Here is a 20,637-nt window from a genome sequence, read left to right on the forward strand (position 1 = left end):
TCCTCCAAGGCGCTTTCTTCCAGACTCTGCAGGGCTCCAGCGCCCTTTTCTTTCAACCACGTCGGCCTAAGTTATCGGCTACGACAACTGGGACAAGGTGTCCAATTGCAGTTTCCTCCTGTCAGGAACAGATGGCACGGGAGACTCCCCCGGGGGGGCATAGTCCTAAAAGGAGTTCACGAACTCTAGGAATGCAGGTTTTTCGCTGGGAGGATGCTTAAGGTTACTCATCCGAATGACAGCTTCCCGATGCCCATTCCCGCACAATCTCTGTGAGTAGCCAAGGATATCGCGCCTGCCGTCTCTGTCAGCGAATTCAGTGTCTCTGAACCTCTATGCCATAGCGTCCAGGCCTATGGTCAAGACCTGAAGGATACCTCTCCATCATTCAGGCAGGCTTAGGGGCCTTAGTCTGGCCCCTCTTCAGATCCTACAGCTCCTGCCGAGTCGCCCCGTTGCGCGTCGACTTCATTCTAACCAGCAGGGGACGCATTTTCACACCTTCACATCTTGCAGTAGAGATACCGGGATGATTGAGATTCTCTCAATACCACCATCGGCTCTCTCATTCCAGGCAGGGGAATGTTTCTCTCAGACTATCCGAGCAGAGCCTCATTGAGAGAGTGTACCTAGGGGTCTTTGACCTTGGGTAACCAGCAAGTGCTGGTCTGGGGGACCTGATCGCGACAGCTTGGAACCTCAAGCTTCCGCTAGTCTTCCCCCCAGTCTCAGACCCCAAGACTCTGGCAAGATGCATTCCGGTGATGGTGGAACAACTTCGACGCCTGCGTCTTCCCTCCTTTTTGTCTGCGGACAATGGGCCTCAACAAGACCAGGTTGTCTGTCAACCTTTCAATGGGAGAGCTCTACTGGGACTATGCGCAGAACGGTTTCTGGACCCTCTGCTTCCCCTGACGGAACTCCCGGGAGAGCTTCTCCCACAGCGCAGACTACTCAAGCAACCACACTGCGTCATCTCTCCCGAACCGGGGCGTCACTTCGGCTTCATGCCTGGAGACACTACGCTTCCTCCTCTAGAAGAGACAACCCGCTACAGTCGCGGTACGGAGGTCGCGTCATCTGCGATAGTCATCCACAGGGGTCTCCCAGGCAAAGTGAAGAGTCTAAGGTGGTGGGTGCCGTGGGAGATATACCTCTTCCCGTGAGGCCTCTTCTCCAGCAATAACGGTCTTATTGCCTTTCGGCAGGAGGAAACTCCTTTCCGCTCTCGGCAATGAAGCCTGTCGCTCAGCCTTTCCCTGACCTTCAGGCTTAAAGGAATAACTTTTTCCTGCCCGCTGGATCTATCCTCGCTCATGCGAAGCTAGGATCGTCCCTGCCCTAGTCGGAGGAAGACCTCCAACTTGGAGCATGGCTCGGACTTTTAGTCCTTTAAGAGATCTTCTCAAGACCCTTTTACGACAGGCCTCGGATTGTATTCCGCCTTGGGTCTTCTGCTCACTCTGGCCACGGCCAGTGTGTAAGCAATCTTCTTGGTCTCTTACTACTCCCCCCTTTCTAAGGAAGAGGGGAAGGCAACATTCAGGCTCGCTCCTGAGTTGTTGGCTAGACTCAGAATCTGAGGGTCCCGACCCTTCGGTCCGATTCATTCAAGATTTCGAGTCTCCATTCTGTGTGTGATGTCCCAAGACCTTCTCTTTCTTACCAGTAAGGAATCGAGAGGTTAGCGCTGGGAACAGCTGCAGTTTGCCCTCAGTTGCAGCCGATTTGGGAACACAAGGAGGACATGGGGGGAGAGTCACCAGTATACCTCTTCAGCCCGGACTCGAGGACATTCATCTCGACCTGTCTTCAGACCCTCCCCCGTCACGTCGCCCTACAGCACGATGTTGGATACATCGCAACGTCCCTCGCCTTCGAGTAATACTACTCTGTGACGCAGGTGCTACAAGCTGGAGTCTGGAAGCGTCTGATGACCTTCGCAGCCCGCTTCCTGCAGGGCGTGACCCACAGGAGTCTCGATATGTTTTCTATCGCTCTGTGGTGGCTACACAACAGCTGGTCTAACCTCAGGCTCCTTTTTGGACAGGTAGCAGAAGGTTGAGGGCATTGTTATCAGGTTTTAGTCTGCATGAACGAAAGAAGTATGTCTGGCCCTTACTTCTTTCTTCATCATCCCCTCTACGGGGAAGCAGCATCCTGGTCTCTGCATAGCTGACCTCGAACCTCTGCAGGTAAACTATGCTTCCTTGTGTTCCGAGTATTGAGTCAATACTGTCGCGTCCCCCATACCCTGACGAGGTGGTATTGGGAACGTCCTAACCCAGAGTTCCTTCTGGAACTCCAGGTCAACTGCCTAAGACGGGTCACACTTCTTCCTTCACACACAAGCTTACGTAGGCCACATGGTTCCTTGCGGAGCAAGGAACTTGTGAGGTGCAGGGACTCCTTTTCTTGTGTGCGACTCACTCGGATTCTGAGTCCCCGGGTAAAGCCAAAGCCAGTATGGCTGGGGACTTTCCACCCCTCCTAAGGGATAAGTCACCCTTTGTAAATAGCGTGGTTTGTATTTCAGTTACGGAACAAATGACAAATTCGAAGATAATTTGTATTTTTCCTAACCATACAAACCTTAGCTATTTACACATATTTGCCCGCCAGCCCTGTCCCCCAAGACAAGTCCTACCTCTAAGTGAAAGTGAGTATTCACGTGTGTGTGAGGGGGAGGAGGGGTAGCTAGCTACCACTCCCCTACCCCCCCCCGCTAACTAGCGCGGGGTAATACACCCTCGTTAAATTCTAATGGCTCGCCATTTCAGCTACGCTAAAAGTAATAACCCTTTGTAAATAGCTAAGGTTTGTATGGTTAGGAAAAATACAAATTATCTTCGAATTTGTCATTTTTCCTTGTTTCCTTTCCTCACTGGGCTATTTTCCCTGTTGGGGCCCCTAGGCTTATTGCATCCTGCTTTTCCAACTAGGGTTGTAGCTTTGCAAGTAATAATGATAATTGTCTCATCCTAGAAAAGGTCTCAGGTTTGTTTATTTAGGAAAAATACAAATTGTTATTTTGTAGTGTTTTGATTAAGGTCTGTCTCGTAGAATCTCTACGTAGCTTCCCAGGTCGTTTTGCTTGCTGAATGTAACATATCCTATTATCTTGAAGCTTGTTATCTTTCATCATAAACATCATATCTATATGAAAGTTTAGTGTTGTTTCAGAAATGTAAAATACTTCATTGAAATTATGCAAAGTCTTAATCACTTGTGGTGTATGTTTATTTATTTTTCATCTTATTTTCCTCATTCTTTTACGGTATTTATTTTAAGTTCATAATAGCAGCCATAAGTCTTTGCTCGACGTAATAAATTCACTGCATAATTCAATTTTAGGTAGATGTTGAAACCTTCACCTCAGCTGTGATTTGCAGGCCACGTGTCTCGCTTGATGTACGATGGACGGCGTAATGTGCAGGGGAAAATGGCAGAGCAAGGAGTCCATATATAGGCTATGGCCTGTCTTGTAATTGCGTCAGAGTCCCGGAAGGAGCTCTCGTGGATTGGCCGTTGGATGGCCACACGTGGCCTGCTCTTCTGGCCGCTCTGTTTCGAGGTATGATTTATTTTTCTTTGATTTTGCTTTAGTTTTTCTTTACTCCTTCACTGTTTGTTCCGCCGTAGATACAAACCCTCCGATATTTATAGGGGTATAGTTTCAGCGTAGCTGAAAGAATGCCCCTATAAAAAATACAAATTACTTACAAATTGGTTATTTTTCTTCTCTGTTACCACCCACCTAACTGACGGAGCTTTCTGAATTACAGTATACCCGAAAACAGTTCTAACTTTACAGTTCTTCGTGTTTTGCTTTTTCAAGTTCATGACCCCTCAGAAAAATATTGGGTGTTGAATGGCAGGACAGGATTAGAAATAAAACTGTAAGAGATTACTCGAGTGCCACACGTGGATGAGATCATGGTGAGTGTTAGATGGAGATGGTTTGGGCATGCTCTTCACACTCCCCAAGAGAGATTAGTTAACACACACTCTCTTTGTACATGCAGGAAACAGGTGGTATAGTGATCCACATATAAATCATTTTCTTACATTGCCAAATCTATCAACATAGATTCTCTGTCTATTTTCCTCACTATTTGCCACATTTCATTTTCCTTTGCCTCCCCTGAATTCTCTACAATCTTTTGACTGCGTAACAACATTTACCCCCTCTGTGCTAAACACTGGTTCAGACTACACTACTATAGCAGGAGTCACACTGGCATTATATCCCGACACTCCTCCCAAAGACGACACTTCCTGACTCCCCCAAAAAATTCTTGTTGCATCGGGTCAAACATCTTATCCGGCTCACTGAAAGACACTAGTAGCTGTCAGCACTATATTTATAGTGATAAGGGAGGTTTATGACATTTACAGAAAGTATTTTACAACTGCTTGTTGCAGAATTACTCTCATCATATGTTGGGAATCTCTAGAGGGAATGTATTAGCTTGTTACAAATGGCAGTTTAACCCAAAGGACCAAAACTGCACCAGTCACTTTATACCTAACTAACCATCATTTCTTTTGCTGCTTTTTTTCACATTCCGGTTAAGAACATCTTTTGGGGGAGCTATACAAGTATCTGTAAATGCCAGAAAACTATCAATCAATCATTATTGAAGGATTTATTCCTACGTAGATACAAAATTCTGAGTCATTTATATGGGGTACTCCTAATTACTTTTTCTAGGACTAGACCATCAAAAGAAAATTGGTTTGATTGCATCATGCTTCGTTAGCAGTACCAGCCGATCTCAGTTGAGTCCCTCGTCAGGCTGGGAGGAGCGTAGAGAGGAAAGGTCCCCCCCCCTTTTTTTTGGTTTTGTTTAATGTCAGCTACTCCCAAAAATTGGTAGAAGTGCCTTGGTATATAGATAGATGCTTCGTTGCCAGGCCACTGTTGCGCATGATGCAAAACGTTTGTCTAAAGCGCTTCCCTCTAACACTTCTGGTCGTGAAGTAGTTCGGATGAATTTATTTTCTCTCTGCGATCAGATGTCCGCATCGCCCTTGTCGTACCCTTTTAGTTCTTAGTGCTTGTGTCTTTTGTGCCTTTGATATTGACTGCCTCTTGTATTCTATCATTATATGTGAGATTGGGAGTGTGTGCCTTTCGACTATTATGCCAAATGGGATCCGTTCCTGGCCTGGCTTAGATAGTCGCCCCGTGGCACATTTAGAAGCCGTTTGGAAGTGGATTCACATCTGGTTTGTCCTTCCTCTAGAAGCAAAGGATTTTCAGTAGAATCACCGTGTGTGTAGTGCAGGGAGGGGTTGTCCTCCCAGTGGGAGAGATATCGTTCTCGCCGCAAGTTTCTGTCTAAAAGAGATCGTTCCCTCTTCTTCGTCTTCTGTCAGCAATGACAAGAAACGTAAGATTTGTCCTTCAGCGAATGTTATCCTCCATCCAGGTCCGTGTCAGGAACGTACTGAGTTTCCAGTCATGGATGACGAAGGCCATTATTTTGTTAATGTTTTATCACCTTACACCAGACTGTTTTCAACAATATATGCTTAAATTCAATACAAACTTTTTTTCCTGAATCTGACCTGCTGAAAGGAGAGTTCGTCTTATATGCCCGTGTGTTTTATAGGCCATCAAATACGGCAACTGATGACCCACAGTAGATGTTACTATGCCCCGTAAGAGCAGTGCACAAGTATCTGTAAAGAACACAGTATCTTAAGCCCAGAATCTCCAATTTGTTTGTGAGAACTGGCTGCTCCAAAAAGAAAGTATACAGAAACACTATTTCATTGTGGTCAAGAGAAACGATCATGAGAACTTATCATTCCTCAGGGGAAGAAGCATCTCCAAGGGCCACCCCTCAAGCGCATGATTTGTGCCGACTTGCCGTGACCCTAGCATTCCGCAGAAACCACTTACGCTCAAGTTCTAAAACCTGGTGTTTGGAAGAGACAGACTGCTTTTACATACCATTATCTTAAAGATGTCAGACACGGGTCTCTAGTCGCTTTTTCTATAGGCCCTATTGTGGTCGCTCAACAAATAATCTAACTATAAGCTCTTATGGGACATGTAACTTTTATCTTAAGCATCTTTTATTATCTGCATTGTAAGAGTATGTAATGGGTACTTAGGCAGATGGTGATCTAGTCTGGACTTGAAGCCTTCACTTGGAATCCATTCTAAACCAAGTAAGAATGCCTGGAAGTTAAGTACTTGATATATTTGATAATATATTGAAGTGTTCATACTATATAACACTTAATGTTCATATCCCTTCACCCCTGGCAAAGTATTCTATAGAATTGAACGTAAAGCCTTGTCTCTTTACGAGCCGACTGAACTGTTCATATTAATTCACTTTGATCTTTTGCTATCACTTACAGTAATTGTATTGAGAGAGAGAGAGAGAGGAAGGGCAGACCTATTAACTTCACGGAGACTTCCTCCCATCTAAGGAAGACTTCCACATAAACCTTCCACGTAAGGAAGTCTCTCATATAAATGACTCCGAAGTTTGTATCTGCGTTGGAATAAACTACAAATTTGATACCATTTGTATTTTTCTTGTTTGAGGGTAAACTCGGGTATGCTGTTCTGTCTTGTTTCTCTTCCTCATGTTTTGTTAAAGTTTTTTATAGTTTATATAGGCTGGAGGAACGTAGAGAGTAGAGGTCCCCTTTTTGTTTTTGTTTTGTTTCTTTGTTGATGTCGGCTACCCCCCAAAATTGGGGGAAGTGCCTTTGGTATATGGATGGATATAGGAGATATTTATTTTAATGTTACTCTTAAAAAGTTTATTTTTCCTTGTTTCCTTACCTCACTGGGGTATTTTCCCTGTTGGAGCCCCTGGCCATATAGCATCCTGCTTTTTCAACGAGGGTTGTAGCTTTGCAAGTAATAATGTTAATAATGATAAATGTCTCATCCTAGAAAAGGTCTCAGGTTTGTTTACTTAGGAAAAATACAAATTGTTATTTTGTAGTGTTTTGATTAAGGTCTGTCTCGGAGAATCTCTACGTAGCTTCCCGGGACGTTTTGCTTGCTGAATGTAACATATCCTATTATCTTAAAGCTTGTTATCTTTCATCATAAACATCATATCCAAATGAAAGTTTAGTGTTGTTTCAGAAATGTAAAATACTTCATTGAAATTATGCAAAGTCTTAATCACTTGTGGTGTATGTTTATTTATTTTTCATCTTATTTTCCTCATTCTTTTACGGTATTTATTCTAAGTTCATAATAGCAGCCATAAGTCTTTGCTCGATGTAATAAATTCACTGCATAATTCAATTTTAGGTAGATGTTGAAACCTTCACCTCAGCTGAGATTTGCAGGCCACGTGTCTCGCTTGATGTACGATGGACGGCGTAATGTGCAGGGGAAAACGGCAGAGCAAGGAGTCCATATATAGGCTATGGCCTGTCTTGTAATTGCGTCAGAGTCCCTGAAGAAGCTCTCGTGGATTGGCCGTTGAATGGCCACACGTGGCCTGCTCTTCTGGCCGCTCTGTTTCGAGGTATGATTTAATTTTCTTTGATTTTGCTTTAGTTTTCTTTACTCCTTCACTGTTTGTTCCGGCGTAGATACAAACCCTCCGATATTTATGGGGGTATACTTTCGGCATAGCTGAAAGAATACCCCTATTAAAAGCTCCAGGTTTGTGTACTAGGAAAAATACAAATTACTTATTATTCCAAAATAGATTCATATATATGCATATATATGTATGTACTGTATGTATATATGTGAAGTATATATATATATACATACGTGTCCATTCTAGAAGTATGAAACTACTGTACTTCTTACATAGTTTCTGTTGGAGGTACATGCTGACCAGTTATAAGAAGAGAGACGCTTTCCGTAATGATATGTCTTCATTTCTATAAGAGAGAGAGAGAGAGAGAGAGAGAGAGAGAGAGAGAGAGAGAGAGAGAGAGAGAGAGTTGGTATTTCCTACTGAAATCTGGCTATCTATCTGAAAATATGGATGTATATCTTCCTCCCTATTAATGCAAAGGGCCTCGGTTGGATTTTGCCAGTCGTCTCTATCTTGAGCTTTTAATCAATACTTCTCCTTTCATCATCTCCTACTTCACGTTTCATAACCCTCAGCCAAGTAGGCCTGGGTCTTCCAACTCTTCAAACTTGTATCTCATAGTAATTCTAATTGTTCATCAAAAGGCTTAACACTACACAGTATTCTAGGAATTTCATTCCAGGTATTACCAGATTGTGGAATGAACTTTCTAATCTAGCAGTTGATTCTGTGAACTTCAGAAGTTCAAACTTACAGCGAAGATTTTTATGATGAAGAGATTAACAAGTTTTTCTTCAGAGTTTAGAAATGACAGATATATTTTAACGTTGCTACTGATTTTAAGAAAATATTTCTTATTCATTACTTCTCATATAGAGTTTATTTCCTTATTTCCTTTCTTTCTTGTTATTTTCCCTGTTGAAGCCCTTGGGGTTGCAAGCATTCTGCTTTTCCAACTGTGGTTGTAGCTTTGCTAGAAATGATAATAATAACCGAAGGGTTTTTCCCCAGTTGCATTTGGGTACGGAAGGGTCTCACAAACTCCAGCACTTTCCCTAAATTCATAAATCCAATCTAATTCTTGGAAGGTTATCATGCAGTGTGCGCTGCTTGTAAGTGGTAGCCCTCTGGGTGACGTGATTTAATAAAAAATTCAATTCATCCTTTTTCAAACCTTGTTTTATTAGTAAATGTTATAACCAACCTTAAAAGTAGGTTCTCTTGTTCTCCATTAATTATTAGGAAGTGTTCTTCATTGATTCTTTTACCAACTGTGTATTATAAAGTCTGAATGCCAGTCTTACGTTTTAGTAATCTGAATGTCCACTTATATTTTTACTGTAGTAAGTCTTCTCACCACACTATAATATAAACATAGCAAGGGAACCAGTAAAATCAAGCTGAAATTCTGTCATAGAACAGTCTTCTCTTGCCTTTTCGTATTTTCCATTTTCATATGAAGGTTACTATGGCTCTTGCATACATTTTCGGGAGAACAAAAGTTCAAACTTGAAGCAAATCTTTTTATTTTGAACAGGCTGACATAAGTTTTTTTTTTTATAGTTTATATATGAAATATCTTTTTAAATGTTGTTACTGTTTTTAAGATATTTTATTTCAATTGTTCATTATTTCTCAGATCGTTTATCTATTTTCTTCTTTCCTTTCCTTAGTGGGATATTTTTAACTGTTGGAGACCTTGGGCTTATATCATCTTGCTTTTCCAACTAGGGTTGTAGCCTAGCTAGTAATAATAATAATAAAGATAATATATATATATATATATATATATATATATATATATATATATATATATATATATATATATATATATATATACTGTATATATATATATATATATATATATATATATATATATATATATATATATATATATATATATATATATATACTGTATATATATATATATTTATATATATATATATATATATATATATATATATATATATATATATATATCTATTTCTCTAGTACTGTACAATATACAATATGTCATATAAAAATTATTGGAGGATTATGGCCTTAGGATTCGAATATTGCAATCCTGGATGCTTTTTTACATGATTATTATTATTATTATTACTAGCCAAGCTACAACCCTAGTTGGAAAAGCAAGAGGCTATAAGCCCGAGGGCTCCAATAGGAAAAAATAGCCCAGTGAGGAACGGAAATAAGGAAATAAATAGATGATGAGAACAAATTAACAGTAAATCATTCTAAAAACTGTAACAACGTCATAATAGATATGTCATATATGAACTATATAAAGACTCATGTCAGCCTGGTCAACATAAAAACATTTGCTCCAACTTTGAACTTTTGAAGTTTTAATAGTTTAACATTTGGGAATATAAAGAGCTTGATTTATAGAATTATGGTGGGTTTGTAATACAGTGTTTTTTGGATTGGCAGCCATGAGTTAATATTTATTAAGACTTGTTTCAAAATTTTGATAATTCCTTCCATGCTATAAATAGTATTGTTGTTTTGGTGATTTTATATTTCACAGCACTACGTTCGAAACTTGGCGTTAGGGAATCATTAGCCGTTACGTGTTGAGTTGAATTTGTAAGCATTTCATGCCATTGTTTTTTTCAGGGCCACAAGAAGCACGACAAGGGATTCAACCTTGAATCCTCAAAACGGCGGAACCGCTGCGATTTCTTTTTCGGATATCCCCAAAAAGATGGAATCCGATGATGAATGGGGCCCAGTTGCGGGGCCAAGCCACACTACAGATTAATATTTCCGGGCCTTTATATTAAACTAACGACATATAGGTACAGTCTAAAGGTAATTTACAAAATATATCTTCTGTTAAAAGAATAAAGAATTTAGAGTTTGTATAGAATACAGTACTTTCAAAGTCCTTTAAAACCATATAGTTTTGAAAGCCATTAAATTCATTATTTGTGTTCAATTTCTTAATCTCTAGAGGACTAGGAAACTCCAAAGTCAATGTACACTCAGTAGTTAACCCTTTTACCCCCAAAGGACGTACTGGTACGTTTCACAAAAGCCATCCCTTTACCCCCATGGACGTACCGGTACGTCCTTGCAAAAAACTACTATTTAAATTTTTGTTTTCATATTTTTGATAATTTTTTTAAGAAAATTCAGGCATTTTCCAAGAGAATGAGACCAACATGACCTCTCTATGACAAAAATTAAGGCTGTTAGAACAATTTAAAGAAAATATACTGCAAAATGTGCTGGGAAAGAAATAACCCCTTGGGGGTTAAGGGTTGGAAATTTCCAAATAGCCTGGGGGTAAAAGGGTTAAGCAGAGATAGCATCTCCAATTGCACATACCTTAATTATGTAGTCTATTCAAAACACTGGAAGTACTGGACATGCTGGATTTCTATATATTTTTTCGGTGTAATCAACGGATATCTAACAGGTTCAGCACAGTTAGACATATGTGTAAGGGCATCTATCTTAAATTTCATCAGAAAATGTAGAATGTCTATTGAACACTATCCTTTATTGAGAGTTGAAGGATGTACGGCAGGTGAGATCTACTGAACACTATCCTTCAGGGTGAGTTGAAGGAGGTACAACAGGTAACAGCTTCTACTGAACACTATCCTTTATGGAGAGGTGAAGGATGTACGACAGGTAACATCTACTGAACACTATCCTTTATGGAGAGGTGAAGGATGCACAACAGGTAACATCTACTGAACACTATCCTTTATGGAGAGGTGAAGGATGCACAACAGGTAACATCTACTGAACACTATCCTTTATGGAGAGGTGAAGGATGTACGACAGGTAACATCTACTGAACACTATCCTTTATGGAGAGGTGAAGGATGCACGACAGGTAACATCTACTGAACACTATCCTTTATGGAAAGTTGAAGGATGTACGACAGGTAACATCTACTGAACACTATCCTTTATGGAGAGGTGAAGGAGGTACAACAGGTAACAGCTTCTACTGAACACTATCCTTTATGGAGAGGTGAAGGATGTACGACAGGTAACTTCTACTGAACACTATCCTTTATGGAGAGGTGAAGGATGCACAACAGGTAACATCTACTGAACACTATCCTTTATGGAGAGGTGAAGGATGCACAACAGGTAACATCTACTGAACACTATCCTTTGTGGAAAGTTGAAGGATGTACGACAGGTAACATCTACTGAACACTATCCTTTATGGAGAGGTGAAAGATGCACAACAGGTAACATCTACTGAACACTATCCTTTGTGGAAAGTTGAAGGATGTACGACAGGTAACATCTACTGAACACTAACCTTTATGGAGAGATGAAGGATGTACGACAGGTAACATCTACTGAACACTATCCTTTATGGAGAGGTGAAGGATGCACAACAGGTAACATCTACTGAACACTATCCTTTGTGGAAAGTTGAAGGATGTACGACAGGTAACATCTACTGAACATCCAATTTGGAACATTGGTTTGCCATTTTATTCTTATACCGAACATCACTTAGGACGAGAACCGTCATCAGTAAACTACTTGGGCGATCATTACGTCTCAACTGCAATATATTTTCCATAGCATTTGATGTTCAGTTGCTGATCGTTTATGGGGAAATTTCAGCGGATTTCATAAAGTAGGACTAGCCATCTATTTATGAAACCTACCAATCAAAGTTGGAGCATCTGTTGTAACTTTTTTTCTTATCATAAAAATACTACTTTTTATTGATTTACATTCTTTTCGTAATTATTCCATTACCAAAATACAGATGTGAACTTAGTTTTTTTACAAAATTATAAATCAATATACTGTAATTAATAATCACTTGAGAAAAATGATAAAATATACAATAAGTATCTTGAGTTCTAAAGGTCTTTCTTAAGGTTGCATTCAAACTTTTCTTTATTCTTGAGTTTATCTTTGGAAAGTTAACTCTTGAAATGTGTTCTTTGCAGAGGATGTGATTCCTTTTTTTTTTTCAAGTTATTGTGGATCCATCATAATCAAGATCCCTCCGTACGTTCTCCAAGCAATATTAGGTTTGGTATGGACTCTCCTGTTGATTTCAGCCAAAGCAAATCACTTGGTTGTAAGGTTTATAAAATTGCGGGTGGAGTAAATGGAAATATTTTGTCTGCATTTTACATGTATATACAGTATTTCAGTCTTCGTGTTCGGGATAATGAAATCTTATGTATCGGCATAAAGTTAAGCTTAAAATTTCTTCCAAATTGAGTACTTTGAAGTTTACATTACTTGTGCTTGTCTGTTTAACAGACCATGATCCGATTGGTCAATGTCCTATTGGTAAGTTTTATTGTCATTGTAAAAATGAGCATTGCTCAACTTCAATAATTTGTAAGTAGGGGGTTTGAACTGGATAAATTTTAAAGATACCAAACACAGACTGTAAGTTGTGGAAGGATCTTCCTAATCAGGTAGTTGAACTGATGGAACTTTTAAAAGTTCAAACTTGCAGTGAATGTCATGTTGAACAGGTTGACATGTCTCTTTTTAGTTTATATAAGAAAGATCTGTTTTAATGTGGTAACTTTTCTTGAAGTATTTTATTTTAACCCTTTTACCCCCAATGGACATACTGGTACGTTTCACAAAACTCATCTCTTTACCCCCATGGACGTACTGGTACGTCTTTGCGAAAAACTGCTATTCACATTTTTATTTTGCATCTTTTTGATAACTTTGAGAAACTTCAGGCATTTTCCAAAAGAATGAGACCAACCTGACCTCTTTATGATGAAAATTAAGGCTGTTAGAGAAATTTAAAAATATATATATTGCAAAATGTGCTTAAAAAAAAAAAGGCCGGGGGTTAAGGGTTGGAAAGTTCCAAATTGTTCATTACTACTTCTGTAGTTTATGTATTTCCTTTCCTCACTGGGCTATTTTTTTCCTCTTAGAGCCCTTGTGCTTATAGCATCCTGCTTTTCCAACCAAGGTTGTACATACATACATATACCATGGCACTTCTCCCAATTTTGGGGGGTAGCCAACATCAACAAAGAAACAAAACAAAAAGGGGACCTCTACTCTCTACGTTCCTCCAGCCTAACCAGGGACTCAACCGAGTTCAGCTGGTACTGCTAGGGTGCCACAGCCCAACCTCCCACATTATCCACCACAGATGAAGCTTCATAATGCTTAGTAATATTGATAATAATAATCGATAGTGCTCGACTAGAGGTGTCAAACTCTAACCTTTTCGAGAACCAATTATGCACTTAGTTCTGGTCTCGAGGGACATAAAATATTGGTTATGTACTTTTTGGCAAGACTGAAGCTTTTAACCCTTTTACCCCCGGAGTATTTGGAAATTTCCAACCCTTAACCCCCAGGGGGTTATTTTTTTCCCAGCACATTTTGCAGTATATATTTTTTAAATTGCTCTAACAGCCAATATTCTGGTCATAGAGAGGTCAGGTTGGTCTCATTCTCTTGGAAAATGTCTGAATTTTCTCAAAAAATTATCAAAAATATGAAAACAAAAAAAAATTTATAGCATTTTTTTGCGAGGACGTACCGGTACGTCCATGGGGGTAAAGGGATGGCTTTTGTGAAACGTACCAGTACGTCCTTTGAGGGTAAATGGGTTAACTTATATTACTAGTCATACTGGTTTACCAAAAATACATTATTTGGGTTCATCTTAACAGCTTAGTTACATTTTCTTCAATTATAACAAATTATAGTAACTCAATTTGGAAAATCTCTTCATCTTGTGGGCCACTTAAGGCCATGACGGAAACTTCAGGTGTAAAAACCTGAAGAATTTGTTTTAATCAAATTTGACTCAAAATGCTGCTCATAATGTAAGGGTAGAAGATCCCTTATAGTTTTCCACATCACAAGGAGATTCCTTCCCATTCATAGGAATCATATTATTATTACTTGCTAAGCTACAACCCTAGTTGGAAAAGCAGTGCTATAAGCCCAAGGGCTCCAACAGGGAAAATAGCCCAGTGAGGAAAGAAAATAAAGAACCTATAATTAAAGTAATCAATTAAATAAAATATTTTAAGATCAGTAACAGCATTAGAATAAATAGTTCGTATATAGACTAAAAGCTTTAAAAAACAAGAGGAAGAGAAATAAGATAGAATAGTGTGCCCTAGTGTACCCTCAAGCAAGAGAACACTACCCCAAGACAGTGAAAGATCATGGTACAAAAGCCATGGCACTGTCCAAGACCAGAGAACTATGGTTTGATTTTGGAGTGTCCTAGAAGAGCTGCTTACCATAGCAAAAGAGTCTCTTCTACCCTTACCAAGAGTAAAGTAATCACTGAATAATTACAATACAGAAGTTAACTCCTGGAGCGAAGAAGAATTGTTTGGTAATCATAGTGTTGTCAGGTGTATGATGTCGGAGGAGAATATAGAAAGAATAGGCCAGACTATTCGGTGTATGTGTAGGCAAAGACCAAATGAGCTGTAACGAGAGGGAGAGAGGTATCCAATGTAGTACTGTTTGGCCTGTCAAAGGACCCAATAACTCCTATAAGATTTTCCATAATACCTTCCTGTATGTAGTAGTGGGTGGGTACGCAGTTGATTCTAACAGTCGTGCCTCCATCATAAGATTCAACAATACACAATAATCTAGAAGTTTTATTCCAGCTGTGACCAGATTGCGGAATGATCTTCCTATTCAGGCATTTGAATTGGTGGAACTTCAAAAGTTCACACTTGCAGCGAATGATTTTATCTCTCTTCATAGTTAATATATGACAGATCTTACTGATCTTAAGATGATTTAAATTCTCTATTAATTATTTCTCGTATAGTTTATTTCCTTATTTTCTTTCCTCACTTGGCTATTTTACATTGTTGGTACCCTTGGGCTTATATCATCCTGCTGTTCCAACTAGGGTTGTAGCTTGGCTAATGATGATACATACATACATACATACATATACCAAGGCACTTCCCCCAATTTAGGAGGGTAGCCGACATCAACAAAGAAACAAAAACAAAAAGGGGACCCCTATTCTCTACGTTCCTCCCAGCCTAACAAGGGACTCAACCGAGTTCAGCTGGTACTGCTAGGGTGCCACAGCCCACCCTCCCACATTATCCACCACAGATGAAGCTTCATAATGCTGAATCCCCTACTGCTGCTACCTCCGTGGTCATCTAAGGCATCGGAGGCAGCAGCAGGGCCTACCGGAACTGCGTCACAATCGCTCGCCATTCATTCCTATTTCTAGCACGCACGCTAATGATGATGGTAATGATAAATTATTTCCTCTTTTGGGAAAAGTATATCTGGTAAGAAATCTAATTAATGTTTTGCATTCAAGTCGGATATTTCTCAGCTAAAGCTGAACAGCTCAAGGTAATCTTCGTGATCAAAATCCTCTAATTCTGTGCCTACTTATTAAGTAGTCCCTTTTTAATCGATGACAAAATTTAATGATCCTCCTGCACTTGCAGCAGACCATGGTATGCAATAATGCATCCAATACTGGACTGGATTATTGTATTTTCACTCCGGCCAGTGACCCGGTACATAGAGATACATGACTGCTATCATTGTAGGTAAGTCTTTGCTGCTTTATCTCTTGGACCTGAATTTTTCTTAGCAGACTGTGACTGTTGATGTAAATATAGACAAGTACTGCTATCTTTATAGATAAAACTTAGCAGCTTTGTCTTGAACCTGAATTCCTCTTACGGAACTGTTATTATTGCTGTAAAGTTAGATAATTCACCATTTGCTCCTCTTTCCTTCCACTTGGTTACTGTGATGGTGAAAGCAATATTCAAAATTTAATTACTGTATTGCTTTTCTTACTCCTTTTCTACTGCTCTACTAAGTAGTTTCAATGCTTGCAATCCTCTGTTGGGTGGTGATGTATTGAATTCAATAAGTAAAATATTATATGTCATTAATGGAAGTACAATGGCAACTGCTGACCAGAAAAGCATGCAAAGTAAAGGTTCTACTGTCAAGAATTACAAGACTTGAAATACTACTTATAACGCTACACTAAATTACATTCCATTTGCATGGAATGAATATTTCCGACAGCTCCATTCCGTCATCGGTACCCATTCATGACCTGCAGTAATTTTGTTCTTCAACCATCCAGTTCAATTCAACTTGGAAAGTCTTGTCATCTGTACCAAAAACTAAAGAAACGCCACTCCAGTAACTCCGTGATGCAGAAAAACATGTGTTCTCAGAAATGATACTAAGGATTCTACCAAGATATAGAAATTATGGTTTTTGGAGTAGAAAGATATATAAGCTTGGTTCGTCTTTTACGTTACCAAAATTGAAGTTTCCAAATGAGAGGTATTTGGAGATAAATATGAAACCTTGCTGCCAATTTTGTCACTTCCCTTTGAATCAGATTTAGGGCTGCTAATGCAAGGAACGAGAAGGAGAGGGAGACCAAAGCGAAGGTGGGTGGACTGTATCAAGGATGACCTTTGATCAAAGGGATTAACCGGTGATGAGGTGTGGGACAGAGGTAGATAGAGAAAGCTGACCAGAAACATCGACCCCACATTGAAGAGGGAAAAGATGTAGACAAAGAAGAAGAATGCAAGAGCCAGTGTATTGCGTAAGGTACAACAATCTAAAAAAAGAACTTTACCTGTAATTCTTCTAAAATTGCTCGGTAATATGGCCAATACTACGAATCATAGTCCAAGGGAAAAGCAGGGGTTGTCCATATTCTTGGTTTATTGTAAGGTTTAAAGAATTTTTTACTTAGGTTATTTTGGTTCTTGATCATAATAAGAAGGAGACATTTAAGGTAAGTTTTTTGTTATAAGAATTTAGTGATGCAATATCTTCATCAGAGTCTACTGCCATCAAGGGAAAACGCATCATTGTTGAAGGGGCTGTAAGGGACTATTGCGGTTAGTATACCTCCTACAGTGTATAGGGGTTGCTGCTTAGGGCATGTAGTATATAAAAAGGCAATTTAAGAAAAGACAAATAGTACCTGGGGTCAAGTACACTTTTTTTTTTTTTTAACTGGCATTAGCTTGCCAAGGACTTCCTAAATAGACTGCCAAATAATAATGTACTCTTGGGCTGAGTACCTCCTCCAAAGCTATGACCACACATCAGACAAGAACCAAACTACTCTTGTGGGCTATAACTTATAGTCTAACAGCCGCAGCCATAGAGACAAGTTCCAGGCAATCTCAAACGAGTGAATGCAGCATCCCTTTGTCTTCTAAATGGATCCATGTTTTGACCTCTGGGTTCCTCTTCCTTATATCTGCTCTGCTATTCAACTTCTTAACTTTTCCTTCATAGTTCAACTGCTGAGTTCTGTTTCAGTTTAACTTGGGCACTGAAGGCCCTCCCAGACCCCAGGCTATGAATGTAGCCCAAATTTCACAGTTAAATCTATGGTACCTCCTAGATAATGCTTAATATCTTTTTTAAAATTTGTTACATAATGATTTTATATTTCTGATATGATATCTAAAGACTAATTGGTCTAAAGAGTTATGTATATACAGCCAGTTACTGTCACGGCTGCCCTTGTGGGGCCGCTTGTGTAAACTTTTTCCATCTAACTACTTTTGTTCCTTGTATCTCCCTAATCCTACCTCACCACGTTCATCCATCTGATCTGCTGATGCCCCACACTCCTCCTCCCCAACACTGGCATGTTCTTAGCTCTCTTGATCATTTCCATCTCTCTTCTCATTACATGGCCGTAATATCTCAGACAGGCTTCCATTGCCATCGCCTCTGCATTACATTATTATTATTATTATTATTATCCTTAATGAGGGCCTTTGTGTCAATAAGCGTAGGAGGAGATGATGATGATGATGATGATGATCATTATTACTAGCTAAGCTAAAACCCTAGTTGGTAAAGTAGTGCTTGCCCAAGCGTTCCAACAGGGAAAAATAGCCCAGTGAGGAAAGGAAATAAATAACTATATGAGAAGTAATGAACAATTAAAATATGTTTTAAGAACAGTAACAACTTTAAAAGGTATTTCATGTAAAAGCTATAAAAAGACTTATGTCAACCTGTTCAACATAACATTTTCTGCAAGTTTGAACTACATTCTTCTTATATCCTTCATTTCTAGTAGTGATATTTCGGCAATCCTTCTCACCATCCCCATCTCTTTATGTCCAATAGTTCCTCCTCAGTGGCAAACTTTCTAATAATTTTTTTTTTTTTTTAATAATTTGGTCTACTGTAAAACGCGACAGTGAGAACTTGGGAATAAAAAAAAACATAAAAAACTGGTGGTAGTAGAATGAAAAAACCTGGAACCTCCAAATTGTATCATCATCATGGACCCAGGAACAATAAACCAAATATATATTTGTATATTTAGGTACAGTAAATAATAACACGATGTAAGATATAATAATAATAAAAAAAAAGAATACTTAATAGCAAAAGTTGCTCTTAACAGTATGAAGACCTTATTGACAAACAACAGGAGAGGCATTCAGACAAGAGTTAGAGCACTGATGATCTATGTATGGTCCACACTTATAGGTGGGAGATGTGGACATTAAACAAGAACTTGAAAAATAAAGTAAATTCAGCTGAAATCTGATTTCTAGTAGAATATCGAAGGTCCCATGAACTGATAAATTGCAGATGAGTAGGTATTGAGGAGAGTGACTCAAGAAAAGGTCAATTATAAAAGTTATACAGAGGCAAATGGAATTTCTAGGACATATTAAAAGAGAAAAGATGAAACTTTTGTGCCTTAATGGAGAGATAGGAAAAGAGCAAGAATCCTGCAAAGAAGAAAGTTCCTGCACAGCTTAATGGAGGTTGTAAATGGGAATGTAATAGCTGGAAATTTATACATAGAACTATAGTCCATTTCTTTTAGCGATGCAGATTTGCACCGACTCGCAGCGGTGTCCTTTTAGCTCGGAAAAGTTTCCTGGTCGCTGATTGGTTAGAATTATCTCGTCCAACCAATCAGCGATCAGGACACTTGTCCGAGCTAAAAGGGCACCGCTGCGAGTCGGTGCAAATCTGCATCGCTAAAAGAAATGGACTATAGAGATAGTTCAAGATGGAGGTCAGAAGATATTATTTAGCTATGGTAAGCAGTTCTTCTAAGAGAAGGACACAACAAATTTCCAAAATCAAACCAGTGTTCTCTTGTCTTTGGATATTGCCATAGCCTCTGTACCATGACCTTCCACAGTCTGGGATTAGAGTTCTCTTACTCTAGGGTACACTGGGGCACGCCTTTCTATCATATTTATCTTCCTTTTGTTTTTGTTTTTAAGTTTTTATATATGAAAGATCTAGTTTAATGCTGTTACTGTTCTCAAGATAGTTTATTTTGATTATATTCTTCTCTTGTAATGTATTAATTTCCTTGTTTCCTTTCTTCACTGGGCTATTTTTCTCTATTGGAGCCCTTTGGCTTATAGCATCGTGCTTTTCCAAGGTTACATTGCCATGTAATACACTACAATATTACCGACCTGTCACCTAGGTTAGGTAAGGTAAAGTCTACTGTGACTGCTTTGGTTTGAGTACTTGGTGTTGTTCAAATTATTTTTTAACGATAAAAAATTTAAAAATCATAATATTTTCGCAGTCATTGACGTCTAAAAGTAGTTAGGAGACCCATATAATGTAATGGAGAAACTCCAATATGTAGCAAATATAATTTAGTCCCCCAATGAAAAGTTTTCTCTCCCTCCATATTCTCCGTTTTCTTTATCACGTAATCATAAACTATTGTAAATTACTTTGGATTTCGATTTCATATCAGTTAATGTGTCGTATCCTTTAAAGTATAACACATTTGTATTCATAGGTGATACTTTATTAAGTAAAACAATTTGTTTTGATATTTTACAGAAAAAAATTATAAAATTGAGATAAACTTCGACGTGAGAAGTCCAATATAGCGTAGGTTCCAGGTTCCTCGTTGCTCTCTCCACAACACACTGATAGTATGATTGTGGGCACGCTACTAGAAGTGTATGTAAAATTCATTATTATTAGTTAACTCCTACACAAGCTGCACAGCTTACATACTTTTACTTCTAATTTCAAGGGCCTGTCTAATATACAGGGCAAAATCTATAGCAGGTGTTTGGAAATTCATATATTAGATCCA

The 20,637-nt window shown here is 38.9% G+C and overlaps 1 long non-coding RNA gene across 1 annotated transcript; it reads left to right on the forward strand.

Annotated features, from left to right (window-relative positions):
* The first annotated feature begins 3,248 nt into the window (after positions 1-3,248).
* LOC137637121 (uncharacterized) lies at positions 3,249-10,396 on the forward strand. Its single transcript, XR_011043403.1, has 3 exons — positions 3,249-3,574; positions 7,295-7,514; positions 10,158-10,396. It is a non-coding gene; the product is annotated as an uncharacterized lncRNA (long non-coding RNA).
* The last annotated feature ends 10,241 nt before the right edge of the window (positions 10,397-20,637 follow it).

Source organism: Palaemon carinicauda, unplaced genomic scaffold, assembly GCF_036898095.1.
Source record: "Palaemon carinicauda isolate YSFRI2023 unplaced genomic scaffold, ASM3689809v2 scaffold54, whole genome shotgun sequence".
NCBI lineage: Eukaryota > Metazoa > Arthropoda > Malacostraca > Decapoda > Palaemonidae > Palaemon > Palaemon carinicauda.